The sequence below is a fragment of the Neopelma chrysocephalum genome, unplaced genomic scaffold (genome assembly GCF_003984885.1).
Source record: "Neopelma chrysocephalum unplaced genomic scaffold, ASM398488v2 Primary Assembly neopelma1_45, whole genome shotgun sequence".
NCBI classification, from domain to species: Eukaryota; Metazoa; Chordata; class Aves; order Passeriformes; family Pipridae; genus Neopelma; species Neopelma chrysocephalum.
The window spans coordinates 14877385-14896935 of NW_020897704.1; the positions used below are offsets into that span (position 1 = coordinate 14877385).

Genomic DNA, 19551 nt, shown 5'->3' on the forward strand with positions numbered 1-19551 from the left:
CGGCAAGTCTGCTACCCCACTGAGCAGTGTACTTTCTGATTTTGAAAGCTGTTTGTTATGCTTTGAAAACAGGCACTAGTAAAGGCAGAATTAACTCCTCTGCTGTCAAAGACAGAACTGGTGCCAATGGCAATGACAGAAAAATGTTGCTGAGTTTTCCTCAATGATTTATCATAAAACCATCATCCTACTGCTCAGACAAAGAATGTGCAAAATAAACCTGTTCTAGCTTTTTTTCCCATTATGTAACAAAGGTGTTTTTTTTTCAAACAACCACTATTTACTAAGCCTGTGATGAGATATTCCAGGTCTTGCTATCATATGTAAGGTAGGGAATACATTAGCTGCGGGCAGTTGCAGGGAACTTCAAGCAATAGAACCTAGTTACCTGGGAGAAATTTGGCCAACTCAGTGGTTATTAAAAATACTATAGTGTTTAACAAACAGTTTCAGCAGATTGCTGCTTTAAACTCTTCCTGATGAGACGTTCCCTTAAAGAAAATTATACCAACCTTGGTGCCAGTCTAGCTGAAAAGATCGTTACCTATAACTAATCACTGATTCTTACTCATCTCAAAAAGGCATAAACAGGCACTGGTGCTTAAAGAGCTTCGTGCTCTCGCTTATTTCTTCCCACACAGTGTCCCTGACTCTATCTGTTGTAGCCATAGATGTTTGTACAGCTGCCTAGTGAACTCATTGGCTGAAATGATCCTACTGCCATCTCACCCCCTTTCCCACCCCAGCGTATTCATTTTGGGTTAGTCACCCAACTTGAATCAGCACACGCTTTATGTCAACACGAAGGGTGAAATGAGGTTGAGGAAAAGGAAAAATTACATTTTTCAGCAATAATGCCGGTTTATGATGAAGTTTGATTTATGAAGCAATTGTAAACTGATAGGATAATTCAGAGACGAAAAGACTGCTGGAGGTCTTCGGTTCAACCCTATGCCTCACAGGATTAGCTTCCAAATTAGATCAGGCTGGACAGAGCTTGTTTGTTGAGTTTTGAAAACCAAATTTTTTTTGTGTGTTTTTGTTTGTTTGGTTGTTTTGCTTTGCTTTGCTTTTTGGTTTTCCTTATATTCAGTTGGAATTTCCTTTACTTCAGCTTGTGAATGTTTCTATTTCCTATACTTGGCCACTGAGCTCTAAGAAGAGTCTGACTTCATCTTGCCCATGCTATCCTATAAGATAGTTAGCTATCCAAAAAGTAGCTCATTCCTAGGATTTAAAGAAGCCCCAAATCCCTCAATGACACTTGCACTGCTCATTACCCATCTTACTATGGCACTCTGTTGGAGTCTCCCCAATATCTTCAGAGATCCCAAACCAGACACATTGCTCCAGATGGGGCCTCACAAGCACCCAGTACAAGGGAATAAATCCTTCTTATGACCTGCTCCCTGTACAGTTAATTTTACAGCCCAGCATGCGGTAACGATGCTCACAAAGACATTTTCCAAATTAATATTTTTTAAAGAAAAATTGTTGGTTTCATTGTACTAGTGACTTTCTCAGAAAAAAAATTCTGATTTGTCGAGTGTTTTAACCAAGTTCTGTTGAGCACAACGGAGTGGACACCACACATTTTGAGATAAGGGCATGAAAAAGTCTATTGCTTTGTGGAAAAAAGACATTGTTTCCAATGCCAGGACTTTCAGTATTTTTAAAATTGCTTTGGGCATGAATTACATATTTTTAGTTTTGCTCATTTTAAAGAAGTCTAAAGAATATTGAATCGGCTTTGTGGTCCTTGCATTATTCCCCAACTCTTTGAAAAAAAATAGTGGCACAAAAACCTCTTTTCATAGACCATCTATTTTACTGTCAACAATAAAGAAAAGCTGCCTCAGGAAAAGAGCTTTAAATATATCTGTGGTGCTATCAACAAGTTAGCACTTCTACATGAAAGCAAGTCCAGTTTATTCCAGAGTTTTGCTGCAGGAGATAGAAATCAGTAGTGCCATAGCATGAATGCAAACTCAGTTCTTCATTGCTTAGTTTTGCTGCAGGGAACTGGAGAGCTGAGATGCATCAGATACATCTTTCTGACTGGCCATGTATGGCCATTATATAAATGGAAGGTTGGTTGTGATTCCTAAAGGCTTCTAATACTGGGAATGAGTGTTCACGAAGTTAGCTGGACTCAGCTGAATGTTAAATTTATCTAAAGACAGCTTGGCAGTTCTAAGAAGTTAGCAGGTTTGCTTCTGTATCTTTGTCCAAACTTTTAGGCTGAAATCAAAGAGAAAATTTAACAACCTTGATCATTTCTGCCAGCTACATTCCACTGGGAGCTCCTCAAAGTTCAAGGATACTTCAGTTCCTTGTTACTCTTTGCTAGGAAAATCTAAACAATAAAATTTATACTTTTCCTCACTCTTGTTTTGACAGACATATGCCCTATTTCCTTGTGGATTTCCTTGGGTCCACTCCCTAACCTGTCAAGGTCTGCGCTTCCAAACAGCCCGTGGTGTGGATTATGAGAATTATTTTATACTCTCTGACTAGTTCTCATATCAGCTTTTTCCCTTTTTCTCCACAGTTTCATCTTTATTCCTCTAACAGCTCCCAAAGTTCTTTATCTTCCACCTTACCAGCTGATGAAGGATCCTTGTTTTCCTTCAATTAACCAACAGCAAACAAAAAGTTTAAATACTGATGAGTTCTGAGCCCAGAACAAGTCATTGAAGTATGAGACAGTGAATTTTCCTGAACCGTTCAAGTTATTTCCACACCTGTCCTAAGGCCTAATTCTGAAATTATATAAAATCTCAGTTTAAATTTGAGATAGACGGAACTATCTTGTTATATATCCTGTTATTCAGTTATGAGAAATACTAGGGACAGTGTCTAAAAAAAAAGAGGAAGCTAACAATTGTACGTGTTATGTTTTAATTTAATATACATGTGTTTCCTGTTGTATTTTTCCCCTGAAGATTTCAACTGAGATTATGGCTCTGGGTGTTATGATGACTTTCTGTGAACTACAGTGAAGTAAACAGGGATAGATTCACTATCTCCACAGAGGTTTAGGATTTAGAGAAAAAAATATATATTCTCTTTGGGCAATCCAGAGCTTCTTGCCAGGCTTGGTGCAGGTCAACACGGGAAAGTGCGATCTGCTAGCAACTTTTGAGGGTGCAAATTCAAGGTGCCAACTCTTCTGAGAGACAAAACCAATTAAGAAGCAATCAGTAACTCCAGATACAGTGAATCAGAAGTGTTCCAATTTCTCTTCTTTCTAATGAGTTTTGTGTCAATCACTGAATCTATGGAGGAATTCTACAGGCTGTCTTTCATCTCTACTGTGTTGGATTTTTTTTTACTCTTTCCAGTGAGATTTGAAAGGTAAAGAAAAGAGAGGATGAGTGTGGGGCTTTCCTCAAGAAGAACCAAAATAGAAATTCATTTTATTGCTAAATTAATCATTAATCCTGGAAAAAATCCTTTTTTGCCTTAATAAAAAAAAACCAAACAAACAAACCAAACCAACCGGTCAACCAAACAAAAAAACCCCTGGTTAGCAACACTGAATTTAGAGAACTGAAAATAATAAATTATGTAAATGCAATTAGAATTAGTATTTGCAAACTAAAGATGAACAAATTTGTCCTTAATGTATATTTTTGACCGGCTTCAGTGTCCATCTTTAATGAAATAAACCTGGTTCTCTGCAACTGTTATATGTCTATGACTTCAAGACAGTTATGTTGTATCTGAATAAACTGTTAACCCAAAATTTCTCCCCTATTCTATTTTTCATGTCCTAATTAGAGCCTTTTCTAACAAATAAAACTGAAAAAACAAATTGACACCATCTTGTGCTTCTTGTTAGTTCAAGATAATTATGGAACTTAACACTCCAAATGGTAATTACACTTACTGTTGAGCACAGCAGCCGTTTTAGAACTGCAGACCAAATCAAATTAACATTTTTGTCAAATAAAGTTAAATGTGCTTAAAAGTTACTTCTTGATGTATATGGAATAACATTTTACAGTGGCTGTCACCTAATGTCTGTTGGAAATAGAGCTGCTAGGATACATCTGCCTGAACATCAGCGTCTTTATCTGAGGAATTGCTCTTCTAGATTGTGGTTTGTCTTATTTGCAAATAAATCTCCAAAATAGGTCAGATTAATGGTATGTTCATAATGGTTATTTCTTTCCACTGACTGCAAAATTTTTACCTAAGTGGCTGATCCTCCCATAACTCCCATGATAAAATTTCTCATTGCATTATCTATTTCAGAGGTCTCCGCTGTAGAAGGCTATTGAATTAGATTTTAGTAGACCAAACTCTAAGTTTTTAATTAGATAATTAACATAGAAGCAGAATGAGTATGAGACTGAAATAAAACCTTTACTATTCAGAGAAATGCCTAGACTACTTAAGCAGGTCCTGTTTGCAAAAGCTAAAAGATCAGACCATAATTCTCCTTATCCTCTATTTAAGATTCAAAAGAAATTTCTAGTGAAATTACTAATCATTAAATTATTGTAAATTTATTTAATAAAGAAGACCATTAAACTAGAAGAACATGGGAAAATCAATTGTAAAACTGAATATTAATAGGATTCATTGCCTTTCTATATCAGAGCCACTCTGAAACATAGGACTTATCTTTTTTGCTATCCACTGCAGTCACAAACAGTGATGTTTATTGTCCAGATTATAAAAGCTCACGAAACTAAAGGGGTATTCTGAGTAATGGTGAATCCCACAGACACAGATGAATCATTTCGTTCAGCACCCAGGTTTGGATTTTATTTCCAAACATGTATGTCAAAATATTATTAGGTCATAATATATATAAGTGTATATGTGTATGTGTATATTTATGTGTGAGATTCAATAATTTACATATGTACACAAGTATGTATATATACATTCACACATCTGTATGCATCCATGTGCATTTATCCAAATGTAAGCATATACATCATTGAAGCAGACCTAATCCTAGGAATCTACATATATTAAACCTACCTCATCTCAGCACAAAGTATTTGCTTGTTGAACTAATCAACACTAAATTCTTGGGCTCAGATTTAAGTTTATGAAGTTATAGCTATCTAAAATAATTTCAAATTGCTGACTCCACTGTTTCTACTAACATGTAGTATTACACAAATTTTCCACTTGAAATGATTTATAGATCCTACCTTCCATTTTACAATCTAACTGCAATTAAAAAAAATAACAAAAAATCCCCAAAACACCCTTAACATTAACATCAGTACAGAAACCAACTGGGGGAGAAAAAAAAATGGATGGCTTGGATATTTCTCTGAAGACAAGACAGGAGATCTGAATTCCAACGAGTTTGTGTTGCAAAAGATTCCTTATATCTGTAAAAGCAACTTTCTGAAATACAGTTCTGCTTATTTAAAATAAATACAATACAATGAATCAGTCCAGTGAAAACCTGGGGAGTTAAAGATCATAGGTAAAGTAGGACAAAAATGTTGCTATTCTAAATAATAGAGCAAAAGCTGCTGAGTCTGAGCTCAGAGTTGCTCAGAGGACAGACTTCCCACCTTCAGGGATCATTTGCAGAACTTTAGTTGCTCTGTCAGCTGAATGCTTCAAAAGTAATTTTTCTGCATTCTCCAGCACTCCCCCTGTATTTTTCACAGTACTTGAAATTTTCTCATTGTGTGATCCCTCTTCTCTCACACCAATCTTAGGCTACTGAAATTTCAGTGACTTTCATGGAGCACATCCTGATCTAAACTGTTACACAATATTAATCTGGCCCACTACATCTGTTTGGCTGTGCGTGTCATCTATGTGTGTCATGGCCTTGTATAAATCTTCTATAATTCATATAGTAGAGAAGTAATTTTTCCTGTGCAATGCAATGAAATATATTAATTTATCTCAAAATTTATTGCAGAACTCAAGGGACACTATGGGGGAATTCTAAATTCCAGTGGCAAAACTCCCTTTAACTCACTGGAGGCAGTCTCTCCTGTCACAAGCATCACTGGAATTTCAAAAGCTTTATGAAATAATAATTCAATTAATTCAATTCATGCAGTGAGTAAAAAATATATATGTCTATATAAATATATAAATCCAATAATCCTGATCGCCTGCAACATAACTCAAAAATACTGCTTACATTAAGAGCTTTAAATATATGTTTTGACATGAATTAAAAAAACCCCACTAGACAGCACCTCCTTATAGATAGACTCAGTTAACATAAAAAAAGTAATCTAGTATGAGAAAAACTATGGGGAAAAGATTAAATGGGAATATTGTGGAACCTTTTTGTGTGTCTTTATTTCCTCCTTGAAAGAACGTGAAAGTCTTTTTATCAGAGACTTTCCCTCAATGCAGTGTGGTAGAAAGAGATGAAATGTTCATAAGTGTTCACCTTTTTTTTCTTGTTTGATTCTTGTAGAATATGGCAGCTGACGCATTTATCTCCTTTATTTTGTGTGATTCAGGCACAAAGGGGTTTTCTCACCAAATTGATCACAAGATGACAGTATGAAAAACAAAGGTGTGTATATTTTAAGTTTAATTTTTAAATTTTTTATATATAGCAATTATAAATATCAGTAGAAAACTGAATTTTCAAGATATTTAAGCTTCTACTTAGGTAATTGCTTTATCATCTATTACTGTGTCTACACAGCACTAATCTGGTGCAACAGGAACAAATCAGTATATCAAAGCAATTGGCTCTGAGGCACCCATATCTATTTTGTATAAACTTAAGAGCATGTGCTTGAAATTGAAATTATTATGGTCTGTGATACAAATGTTCCTTTTCTGCATGTGGTCCAGTTCTCTCCAGAGGACCCATCATTGGCTACAACATATTAAAGAACAGGAGCCTGCTTACTGTTCAACTTGAACAGTTTCCAACTTAGTTTTCCTCAAAGGTGGATACACCAGCTTGAGGAGGATTGGGTAGTGACACTTTAGTCAAACTTGACATCTATAAGTCCATGGGTCCTGATGGAATGCACCCATGAGTGCTGAGGGAATTGGTAGACTTCATTGTCAGACCACTCTCCATCATCTTTGAAAGGTCTTGGCAGTCAAGAGAGATGCCTGAGGACTGGAAGAAAGGAAATGTCATCTTAGTCTTCAAAAAGGGCAAGAAAGAGGACCCAGGAAACTACAGGCCAGTCAGACTCAACTCCATTCCTGGAAAGGTGATGGAATGATTTATCATGGAGGTCATCACTAGCCATGTGGAAAACAAGAAGGTCATCAGGAGTAGATAGCATGGATTCACCAAAGGGAAATCATGCTCAACCTGATTGCCTTTTATGATGAGATAACTGTCTGGATAGGTGAGGGAGAGCACTGGATATTGTTTACTTGGACTGCAGCAAGGCTTTTGATGCTTTTTCCCAGGAAAATCTCACCAGCAAGGGCAAGCTGGACAAGTGGACAGTGAGGTGGATGAAGAACTGGCTGAATAGAAGAGCTCAGGGGGTTTTGATCAGGGGCACAGAGTCTAGTTGGAGACCTGTAACTAGTGATGTCCCACAGAGGTTGATGATGGGTCCAATCTTGTTCAATTTATTCATCCATGACTTGGATGATGGGGTAGATACTTCTTTAGCAAGTTTGACGACAACACAAAGCTGGGAGGAGTAGCTGATGAACTAGAGTTCTGTGCAGCCCTTCAGAAGGACCTGGAGAGGTGGGCAGAGAAGAACTATCTAAAATTCAACACAGGCATATGCAGACTCTTGACCCTGGAAGAGAATAATCCCATGCACCAGTACAAGTTGGGGGCTGACCTGCTGGAAAGCAGCTCTGCAGAAAAGTGCCTGGGGATCCATGAACTCCATGCTCTCCATGAACTGTCCATGTGCTGTTATGCCAAGAAGGCCAATGCTATCCCGGGGTGTCTTGGGAAGAGCATTGCCAGTAGGTTAAGGGAGGGGATCCGGCCCCTCTACTCAGCCCTAGTGAGGCTACTGTGGAGTGCTGTGTCCAGTCCTGGTCTCCTCAGTACAAGAGAGACATGGACTTCCTGGAGCAGGACCAGCAGAGGCTACAGAGGTGATGAAGGACCCGGAGCATCTCTCTTAGCAGGAAAGGCTGAGAGAATTGAGCCTATTCAGCCTTGAGAAGAGATGACTGAGAGGGGATCTCATCAATATCTGTAAGTATCTGAAAGGAGTGTCAATAGGATGGATCCAGGCTCTTCTCAGTGGTGTTGAGCAGTAGGACAAGAGGCAACAGGCAGAAACTGATGCACAGGAAGTTTCACCTGAACATGAGGAAGAACTTCTTCACTGTGCAGGTGAGCAAGCACTGGAACAGATTGCCCAGAGAGGTTGTGGAGTCTCTCTCACTGGAGGTACTTAAAAGCCATCTGGATATTTGGAAGGACAGAATGCACAGTTTGCGTTATCTATATTTTCCAGATAGAATTTTGTCTTTTGTACTCACTCCAATGTCAAAATGCAGAAACCTTGAAGTTCTGCTATCCATCAAAGCTAACTTTGTACCATCAAAAAGGTACACAAGGCTCAAAGCATTTCAGTCAGTTGAGAATATATTGGAAATCTCATTTTCTCATGGAAAACTGTAGTATAAAGATCAGGTTATTCATTCAAATGATTCATTAAGAAACTAAGGAAGATGTCAATTTTACACATTCCTTCTTAATTTTTGTTGGGATTGTTTTAATTAAATATTTAAAACTTCATCAAAACTTGTAATTTTTTGAAGAAATGTGTTCTGATTTTTTTTTTTTTTACGTTGACCCTTATGATGAAAAAATCTGCTATTGTGTAATCGGGATTATTAATATAAAAATAATTACGTAGATATATTCACAAAATGCATCCAAAAAGATCTGATCTCTCTTTTTGGTTTACTCTATGATCATAATAGACATAGTATCCCTAAGAAAGAAATTTCTGTTCAAAATTATAGCAGAAATCAGAATAATTATTACTTTTGGTCAATGTTTTAAATATACATCCACATATTCATTTGATCCTGGAGAGGGGCAGAGAAGAAAGGATGTGTTTGTGGTTTGTGTGTGTGTCTGTGTGTCCTTTCTCCCAGGATTTGCATTACTTCCTATTATATCCATTTTTCAAGCTGTCTTCAATTTAGCATCTTTAGCCAGTGGCAGAAAATTGTACTTGAAAAAAATTACTCAGCTTTGTTCAACAAGAAAGCTGCAATATTTAATTTTGGAATTTGACTCAGAACAAGTAATCTGAGGGCAGTAGATGCTGCCAATAAAGAGGGAACTGATTTGTCGTATTATACTTGGATGCAGCTTTGACTTCAGAGTGGTCTTTCCCTTATAATGTGAGAAGTCACACCCCTAAAATGATGCAGAAGTTATGGCCTCTATATCTTTCCTCCTTCTTTATAATGTGTACTTGCATACAACAAGGTAGATTCAAGACAATTCCAAGAGACTGGGAAAAAAACCAGTGTACAACAACACAATAATTACTGGGTTTTGTCCAGAGAATGAGAAATGTTAGGAAGACTGGCTTTGTCTCACTCATGTTGGTGCTTTTCTGGTTTCAGTATGCTTTTGCACTGTCTCCACTGCTGAAGATAAATTGTAAAAATCATTCTTGTGTTGCAGGATTTTCACAAGCACCCTCAAATGTCATTTTCTAAAGGTAAGCTGAGACTCTTCCATGTGTCATTTTCTTTGTATAATTTTGTAAATCTGCAGTAGCTCCTTTAGTCAATGGAACAACACCTAGGTAAGGTGTGTTTGATACGAGAGGGGAACAGCAGCTCCTAGGCTCTGCTTCTCAGATTCTGTTTCTCTTTCACTGTGAAATCTCTTTTTGTGCCTAAAATGTTCACCAACAAGAAAAAAAAATCCTCATGTTAATTTTCTTTCCTTCTCCTTCTAACATCGCTCAGTTTCCTTTCTTTGGAAGGGGAAGTTTTCATGTACAAATTTATCATGGGCTTAAAAAACCTATTGTTACACTGTGTAGTTTCTGAATTGTAACAAGCTGTATTACGACTTTACAGGAATTTAGATAACTTTGCTTTATGGATCTGTTTGAAAAGGATGCACTGAGTAGGAAGGAAAATACTCAGATGCAGAGTAGGCTTCAATTTTTTATGCATAAAAATAGCACAGAAAATATATATCTATAAAGTCAGAGACTTTGCATACTGCTTTAAAATATAAACAAAACACCAAACAGACTAAAAACCAACATATAATAATATCTTAAGCTGTCTTTACTTGTTACTCTCTCAAATGTCCAGAGACAAGATGGAAGGACTCCTTTTTCTCTCCTTTGCTTGCCAAGAAATAAAGAACTCGGATAGTCAGACCAGTCAGATGGGCATAGTTTATATAAAAGGCAAATAATTGCATTCAGATCAATGAGAATCCAATTTCTTCAAGAAAATAACAGAATGTTCCATGAATATGAATATGTTTCTGAGAAATTAAGCACTCAGCCAGACACGGGCAATCAGGATGCTGGTGAATAAATGTTGTAGATATTAGATGAGAAGCAGGAGGAAACAGTAAGAATCCATAGCATACTCAGCAGGCATTGATGCCAGCTACTTATGGGACTTTCTCTAGTAAATTACACAAACTAACTAATCCTCATAGGCAGTATGTTATCAGGATTCTGAAAAAGACGTGGACTTCTAGGTACAGAAGGCAGATGTATATATCAGATGTTTGACCTAGTTGGTCTCCAGAAGCTTTGTGCATTTTCCAAGGCATGTAAATCCAGTCACATTAAGTTATTATCACATCACAACAAGTCAGAGTGCAAAGCCAATGTGGGAGACAAAAAAAATCTAAAGAAATATTAAAAAATAAAATATGACAGAAAGAAAGCATACCAAAGGATGTTTCAGAAAATTAAGACCTCTGCAATGGATGGCAATAACACACAAGCAAACCTGGGACCATTTGATAGGACTAATCCTATCAGAGATCATCCACCTAAACTTTAGATAAGGAAGCTAAAATAAATGCTGTAAATTTTCATTATAATCTTTAGGTTCTTAACAGATAGTGGAAAAGGACTGGCATTCCAAGTAGCTGACAGTGAAGGAAAACCTGAATACTGTCTTGGTGTAGGAGGAATCGGTTTTACACCTATTTACATGTGGATCTGGGGACATTTAGGATGTGTTAGTGAAATTAAAGTATCTGATCTGGAATGGCAGATGGGATTAAGAATCTGTGGGATACCCATGAGTTTCTGGAACAGCAACTGGATTGAGGCAGAAAAGTAAAGTACTTAAAACAACAGGATACCTATGTTTAAAGACCCCAAATCCTTTTGCAGATAAGGATAAATCAACTGCATCATCTTCTACTCACACAGCACATCACTTTCTGCCACTAGATTTGTCTAATCTTCTGTCCATTTGATTCCCTCCCAGTTATAGCCTGGTAATGTCAGAATAAATAATACACAGAAGGGAAGAGAACATATAATAGCCTAAAGCAATTACAAATGTCTACACAGGGCAAACTGATAGGAATTCTTTATGAGAAAAACACAGACTGAATTTTTCCCTTAACAAACAAAATATTACTCACATACTGCTGCAGTGAATAACATATTTTGTTACAGCTGCAAGCCTGTAAAACTACTCTCATAGGATGAAATCATGAACATGGAGCATTATGGAAAACTTATTAATCTGAACATAAAGTAGGGACAAAATACAACGTTCTAAGTATAGATATGAAAGCACACTCTCTACTATGAGACTTGGATGCATCTAGGCATTTTCATCATAGGAAAGACTTATATTCATTCTAATGCACTGATTTCCAAAAGCTTCTGTTTTGAAACAATTTACAGTCCAATAAATTTGAGCAGTTTTACATGCTAAATTAAAGATCAGCTGAAGTTTAATTTTAGCTTGCCATGCGATCCCACCTGGAAATGCTCTAGATTCATCTGCATGTAAACAGCATTCCAAGATAACTGTTTCAATATCAGTTTAAAGAGAAGAGATTATATGAGAACATATAAGGGCAAATAAAAACTCTTCTGAATGCCCATCATTATAGTTTAATTTCTAAGTAAGTTAGTTATAAATTATCACTAAAAAAGAAAGGAAATTAAGAAACAAGACATTAAGAAACTACAAAGGACTGTTAAGTATAGAAAAAGGTTATGACATTCTTGGGGTTTTTTTTGACATTTCAAATATATACAGCAAAAGTGGAGCTCTAATACAGAATTGTTTGATAGGAATGGCTGTGTTATCATTCGTAGGCAAGCTTAGAATAATCTATTTATAAGAAGTGCTTGATAAAATAATGCTATGTTTGTGAAGATCTTGGCTTTTGTATTCTTATTTCTGCCCTTGAGTATTAACTAGGCTAGAACTTAGGAAAATATATTCATGTTAAGGATAATCAAGCACTAGAACAGACTAATGAAGCTTTAAAGTCCGTATCACCACCAGGAATTTTTTGGTGCAAGTTAACAAAAGCCTTTTAGGAACAATATTGTGCTGTGAATCATTAGGATGACCCCTTGAAGGCCCCTTAATGCCATTCCTATTACAGAATAGCTTATATATATTTGAGTACTGAACATTATTGACTTGAAAACAGATCTATTTTACTTACTTTATTTTTCCTTGGAGTATGCCCACAATTCCAGGTCCTAATCCCACTGCTAAATGGAGGAGATCACTTGAAGTATCCAGGAAGCTGACATTTTGAAACCCTACTCGGTACCTCCTAGTTTCATTTTCATCACAGAGAGGAAATCATTTAGGATTTAGCAATTCACCTTCTATCATATTAATGCGTCAACCTGACTTTTACTGATCCTAAATGAACATTGATCATGAAAAGTGACTCTATTTCAAGGTGATTATAAATTACTCACTAGGTGAAGCAGCCTTTCTTCAGACTTACACCAGACAAGGCTCAGGTTCAGTTAATCACACATTCCAGCATCTTCACTCCATTTTTGGTGAGGGGATCCCTCTGTTTGTTTTCCAGTGTTGATGGTCTTCATTATTAACTGGTATTTATACTAAATGTGCCAGTTAGTATTAAATCAGACTTCCCTCATAACGACATCTTTTTAAAAGACACATATTACATAATTCTACCAAAACTCTTTCTTTTCTTCCCTAGAAATGAAACCATGTGGCTTTGCCAGATTTTTGATGGAATTACCAGCATGCCAATTCCCAGCCCAAACACACTGAGCCAATTATATCTCCAAGAAGTCACCAGAAGAAACCTCCTGAAAGTCCCAAGCAGCTTTATGTTAGTGGAAATGCATTCAAGAGCAAGGTCAATAAAAATTAACAAGAACATTAGGCAAACAAATTATCTTTCCAAGTTGTCATTGAAGTATCATTTCAATATTTTGTTTTCAAGATGAAATACATGTGCTTTTCAGCTTTTTCCTTGTTTTGTTCGTCTTAGTATTTTTTGATTTTCAAGAAATCCCATGGGAAAAGTGAAATTTTTTAAATGGAAGCTTAAAAAAATCAATTTTTTTTAGAATTTTCTTGACACATAATTTAAGGGCTAATAGCCTTTCAGTTACACTTCATACAACAATGGCAGAAGCTGTTGGCCAGCCACTAGTTAATCACAGTCAGTCTCCCTGTGATTATTTATTTCTCTTTTGTTGACACTTTATAGTGACAATTCAGGAACAGGCTGATTTGTAACAGTGTAAATCAATGTTGTTTGTGATGTGGATACAAGAATACAGAATATTAGCTTACCCTTTTTTCCCTCTATGTTTCTATCTCTGGCTGCAGTCTTTATTCTTATTTTTTTCTGCTTCTTTTTAGGAAAAGCAGCTGGATTATACCAGCAAATACCTCAGGAAGGCAGAACTAATTGCTTCAATTATTACTGGAGAGCCAGGTGGGAAATGAGAGTGTGAGGCCAATCAGGGATAGATAAAAAATACTTCTTAAAGTTTAGAGAGTAAGCTGATAATACTTAGGTTTATAATGCTGCTGTTTATCTTGACTCACTTCTTTAAAGTGTGATATTTAGGCATCAGTAGTAAGGCTATTTCTATCTTAAGCGAGCACCTATAAAATATAGACAGTTTTCTGAAAAACAACAGAGAGGATAAGGATTTCTGACAGTGCATAGGCCTGATTCATTGCTTAAGGATCCCTTGTGACAGGAAGTATATCTGTTCAATTCTTAAAATTGAAGTTTCCATTCCTAAAAATAACGGAGGTACAGTATGAGGGGATCAACAGCCTAGCTGCAAGTGCTTTCAGTACTTATTTTCTACTCCCTTTTGTCCTTTTTTTCCTTTGGTATTGTAGAAGTTGCTCATGTGAGAAATTACCTTTGCTGGTATTTTCTGCTTTGAATTTTGATGGCATTGATTAAACTTGTGCTGCCAAGGGTAGAAGATGGCAGACCCTTAGTAGAAGGTAATAGCAGAAAACAAGGTTGTGATTTCGTATTAAAGACAGTTTAAACAATGTCAGATTGAATTTTAGCCTTTTTATTTATAGGGTTAGTAGAGAGGTTTGGCAAATATTCTGATTCTTTCAATTGGACTTCTTCCTGGGAAAGGATCACATTTTATTCAGTAATATTCTATTTCACAAACTGACCTCCTCTACATGTAAATCAGAATGTCAATAAAACTATAAAAGTAAATGTTGCAGCCACTAAAAATGGGTTTTAAAAAAGAGATCACTAGGTTTATATTGCTCTTTAGGAGTGTGCAGCAATTTCTTTTGCTATGTACTATGAAACATGAACTCAAAACCAAAAAATGCAATTGAACCACTGTTCAAGTCAGTGTTGGTAACATTTCACATTGGCTGGATTACTCTGTAAATCCATGGATTGATATCCATTACAGTCAACTCAACAGTCTCATACTTGGTCTGTTCAAGACTCTATTGATTCAAGAAAAATACTTGAAAGTCCAGACTTTTTCCAGGTTCTCTTACATTTTAGTATATGTTAGGATTAAATGTGCAAGACTCCTGAGTTATTTGAATTATTGCCAAGAAAGCAAACAGCAAAGGTAGTATTTGACCTGTGTGCAAGAACTGAATAGATGGTGCTCCTTGTGTTTTTGAGATACCAGTCTGAAAAGGCCTTGGAAAGAACTGGATCAAGCCCTGGTGCAGAAACATGGAACAATTCCAAAATTCCCCACCAGTGAAAGTGACTGGTTCTGACCTGGTAATTTATTGGTGATCTATATGCTGTTAGTCAGATTGTTATGAGTCAGGAATTATAGGAGATAGGAAGTTTCAGTTCAGTTTAACTAAATTTAAGAAAAATAAGTTTGTACTAGTGTAAAATAAATATATGCTAGTGTATGATTTGTGGGTAAATTGGAGGCTAGTCTTGCTGGTAAACTTAAGCATGTGGATTCACAGTTCCTTTGTCTATTCAGTCAATTCCTGACATAAACAAGAAATGAATAGTTGTATGATATGTAATGATACTTGCCATTTTTTTTTGAAAATAGCAGTTCTCATACTCTTGCTACACAATACTATACATATAACATTCTGATGTTGCTTCAGGAACTGAATCTCAATCCCAAGGTAAGAAACGAAAAAGAAAGTGGAATTTTCATGGCACAGAGCTACTGACTATCTGTTCGAGACAAAACACTGGGTGAAGTGAGTGAAATGTGGATGCCTGAAGCTCCTAATCAAAGGTACAGAAGAAACCACTGCTGAAGGAGAAAACCATTTCTATTTCTATAACTGTAAAACACCCAGAATACCACTGACACAGCACAGGCATATTTGCAGTTTGTGTGTTGAACTCCTCAATAATCATTGTCAACTCTTTCAAATCACAGAGCCATAGAATGGTTTCGGTTGGAAGGGATCTTTAAAGATCTAGTTCCAACCCCACTCTATGGTCAAGGACACCTTCCACTAGACAAGGTTGTTCAAAGCCCCATCCAGTCTGGAGCTGGAACACTTCCAGGTGTAGGGCACCCATAACTTCTCTGGGAAACATGTTCCAGTGCCTCATCACCCTTGTTATAAAACATTTCTTTCTTACAGCCAATCTAAATCTAATATCTTTCAGTTTAAAACCAGTGTCCCTTTTCCTTTCACAAGAGGCCCCGGTAAACAGTTATTGCCTCTTTTATAAACCCCCTTTATATACTGGAAGGCCACAACAAGGTGTCCCCAGAGTCTTCTCTTCTCCAAGCTGGACAACCCCACCTCTCTCAGCCTGTCTCCACAGGAGAAGTGTTCCATTCCTCTGATCATTTCTGTGCCCCTCCTCTGGACCGAGTCCAACAGGTGCAGGTTTTTCTTGTACTGAGGACCCCTGAACTGGAAGCAGCACTCCAGGTATGGTCTCACAAGAACAGAGCAAAGGGGCAGAATGACCCCCCTTGACTTGTTGGCCATGCTTCTTGTGATGGAGTCAGGATATGCTTGGCTTTCTGGGCTGCAAACACACGCCACTGGCTCATGTCTAATTTCCCATCCACCTAAGTCCTTCTCTGCAAAGGTGTTCTCAGTTAACTCACCACCCACCTTTCAGTATTGCTAACAAATACAAGCTCTGTCTAAACTCCCTCCCACTTTATTAACTTTACAGGTTGTGTTTTATTCTACTATTGAACCTTCTGGAAGAAGTAATATACCATAATTTTTTTGATTACTAACCGAAAAAAACAACAAAGGCAGTTGGCTTAATCATTAACAGAGAATTTACTTCATATCAAAGGAAGTTAGGGGTTCATTTACAATACCTATATTATTTAGAATCATCATATAATCCATGAGAAAATTTAGATATCTGCAGGTGCAAATTATAGCACATAAAACTAGGTGCTGATACACTTTGTAACACTGGCCTAAAGTGGTGGCATATTACTCCCCACTAAAAGTGAGGATGTAATCCTAAAATGCCATACTGCCAGACTCCAGAGAAACACCAGAAACCATTTGCTGCCTGTAACAGGCTGCTATCAGGATTATAATTTATGTTTGTCTATTTTACAGCAAGGGAGATTTTTGTTCTCTATCCAAGGGCAGCTGAGGTGGTAGAGAGCGTCCAAGATGGAGATCCTCCAGCATGACCCTCTCAGGACTTCTGGGAATTTCACTACTTTTGGCATCAAGCCACCAAAAAATCTACTTAATTCCATAAATTAATATAAATCCCTCTTGTCTAAATCCAGAACCTCCAACTTAGAGTCTGTTTATCACATTTTTTTGCATTTTCTTTCATAAATTACACCGCTTTTCCACTAAATATCAAAGAACTCACTCCAAACATCTAAAACAAGTGACTGGATGTTTTATAATATAGTTTCCCTTATGCACCTTTGTGGGAGAAAGTGTCTATAAATGTAATGCTCACTTAATTTCTAACTGTTTTTATGTTTAAAATCAGTTTAAGTGAAAAATGCTTGTGAGGGAAAACCAGCTAAATATATCTTTCTGATATTCATGTTAGATGGCCTAAAATGAAGTTATGCTTCAAAGAAGTTACCTTCTGATAGATAAAAAGATATAAATTAGATTTGGTTATGAAAGAAGGAAAGTCTCAGATAATCCTCAAGTTACATAAATTTAATATATAACCTAATGTATGTCCTACATTTTTCCCAGTCTCAGCATTTTCACCATTGCTTGTGCAAGGTCAATAAAATTCACCTTAATATTAATATACAAAGTGATTTAATTCTAGTGCAAGAAAAGTTTCTCATCTGCAGTAAACCCCTTCTTTTCAGTCTGGACAGCTCAGACATCAAAGTACAGATTTGTACATAGGCAAAAGCATTTGCAAATCTCAGTAACTCTATCATGATTAGCCATTAATAATTTCCTTCATCTGTCTTTTTTCTCCTCTTATAATTTTCTGACTGAAGGTCCAAAATTAGGATTTTTTTTTTTGCTGAGCATCTTCATAAGGACTAATATTATACTTCTGCTACTTCAACCTTTGGAGTTAAAAGAAATCAAAATGCTAATTTTTTAAGAAGTGGAGATAGAGCAAGTTGATTTAGGGAACACCGTAAGCCCTTAGTCTGTTCTCAGTCATATCAACGTAAGTCCTGTAGTTTAAACAGTGTTACTCTAGCCTAGCTAAAGAACAAGTAAAAGGAGTTTTTTCCTGAGCTTTAATTACTTTGAAGAATGTGGGGATGCTTAATTGTGCCTGTGCTGTCAGTTTGTTTCATGCCTTATTTGACACAAGAGATGTAATCCACATATTACTCCTGGGTACTCCTCTTCAAGAGAAAGTGTGATACAGCTTGCAAGACAATTTGCTCCAGGGCCTATTCCATACAGACTTGATGGATGAAAATTTCACCAGGATTATTCAGAAAGCTATGAAGGAAAATTCAGAAGTCAAATGATTGCCACTCACTTACAGGGGTCATGCACCTTTCCTCCAAAACATTATTAGAATGATTTCCGAGCATGTTTTAAGGTTTGTATGGTATTTCAACTATTTTTCTCACAAATAAAGATTAGACTGCCTTAACTACTGAAATACAGAGATAAGTGACAATACTGTTAAAACTGAATTTCTTAGTTTGTAATCCAGGATGATGAACAACAAAGCTCAAAAATTAAGAAAAACATTGGGTATTTTTTAGCTTAGACTGCTATGAATAGATATCATAAAAATCACAGTACTGTAAAATTTGCCTGTTAAAGCATGAACACAGAGCGTGTTTGAAGTTTTATGTTTTTTTGTTATTGTTGTGGTGGATTTTTTGTTTTGTTTTGTTTTTCCTTTAATCTGTTAGACAAATACATAGCATGCAAAAAAAGGAAAAATCCTGGAAGAGTTCATTAAAGATTATACTAAACAAGTGCATATCACTAATGGTTCCTTCTAGAAATTCTGTAAGGACGTGTGCATCTTTCTTTAGATTTTTACATAGTAAAAATTTATTCGTTCTGTTTGCCTGTGGAGATACATCTACTGAGGCTTAACTGGAACATTTTGAAATTTTCTGTTCAGGTTCAGTCATTTGTAGAGGGAGAGAGTTTCTTACTTATAGAACTTCGTTTTATCACACTCAAAGGGTGTTGCTCAAAGGACCACTGGAAAGGTCAGAAAGTGAACCTCTGAGACATGACAGAACTCTGTGAAGTTTTTGGTATTCAGCACATGGACTGGACAGCATTTAAAAAAAAAAAAAGGTAAAATCCTCCCACTCTCTTGGAAGATGTGGGTGGGCAACCACTCTGTTCTTATATAAAGATTACAATTTTCTGACTGAAGAAATGAGGCCAAGCACAGAGGATGACAAAAGCACTGTGATTACTCATTCACTCAAAGAACCCCCATGAAATACTCCTAGAAGAGTCTTATCTTGAGATGAACTTCAGTGCTTACAATTCTAGAGGAACAACATTTTGAATGCATATAGAATCTTCAAAAGTAGAAGATCTAAAATGTCAATTACAATGCTATTCACATCTATATATCTCTCTTCTACTACAAATAATGGCATCTTGGGATAACCTAGCAAGTTCACACTTTTGAAATATATGAAAATAATTTTCACCATTTATTTTTTAAATATATAAATAGTTGGTAGGTGGAAAATACCGTCT

At 36.4% G+C, this 19551-nt stretch overlaps 1 protein-coding gene and 1 long non-coding RNA gene across 12 annotated transcripts in view; one reads left to right on the forward strand and one right to left on the reverse strand.

The window, feature by feature from the left end:
- LOC113965690 overlaps positions 1 to 19519 on the forward strand; it is a 23501-nt gene extending 3982 nt beyond the window's left edge. The window contains exons 2-8 of one of the 6 annotated variants that reach the window (XR_003533607.1): positions 6422 to 6523; positions 9544 to 9641; positions 13124 to 13285; positions 13798 to 15172; positions 15465 to 15543; positions 17587 to 17616; positions 19017 to 19519. This is a non-coding gene — a long non-coding RNA (uncharacterized LOC113965690). The remainder of the gene's footprint in view (positions 1 to 6421; positions 6524 to 9543; positions 9642 to 13123; positions 13286 to 13797; positions 15173 to 15464; positions 15544 to 17586; positions 17617 to 19016) is intronic. The other 5 variants (XR_003533606.1, XR_003533605.1, XR_003533608.1 and 2 more) reach the window with 5 other exon arrangements.
- PCLO (piccolo presynaptic cytomatrix protein) overlaps positions 1 to 19551 on the reverse strand; it is a 327397-nt gene that overhangs the window by 20939 nt on the left and 286907 nt on the right. The window lies entirely within an intron of this gene.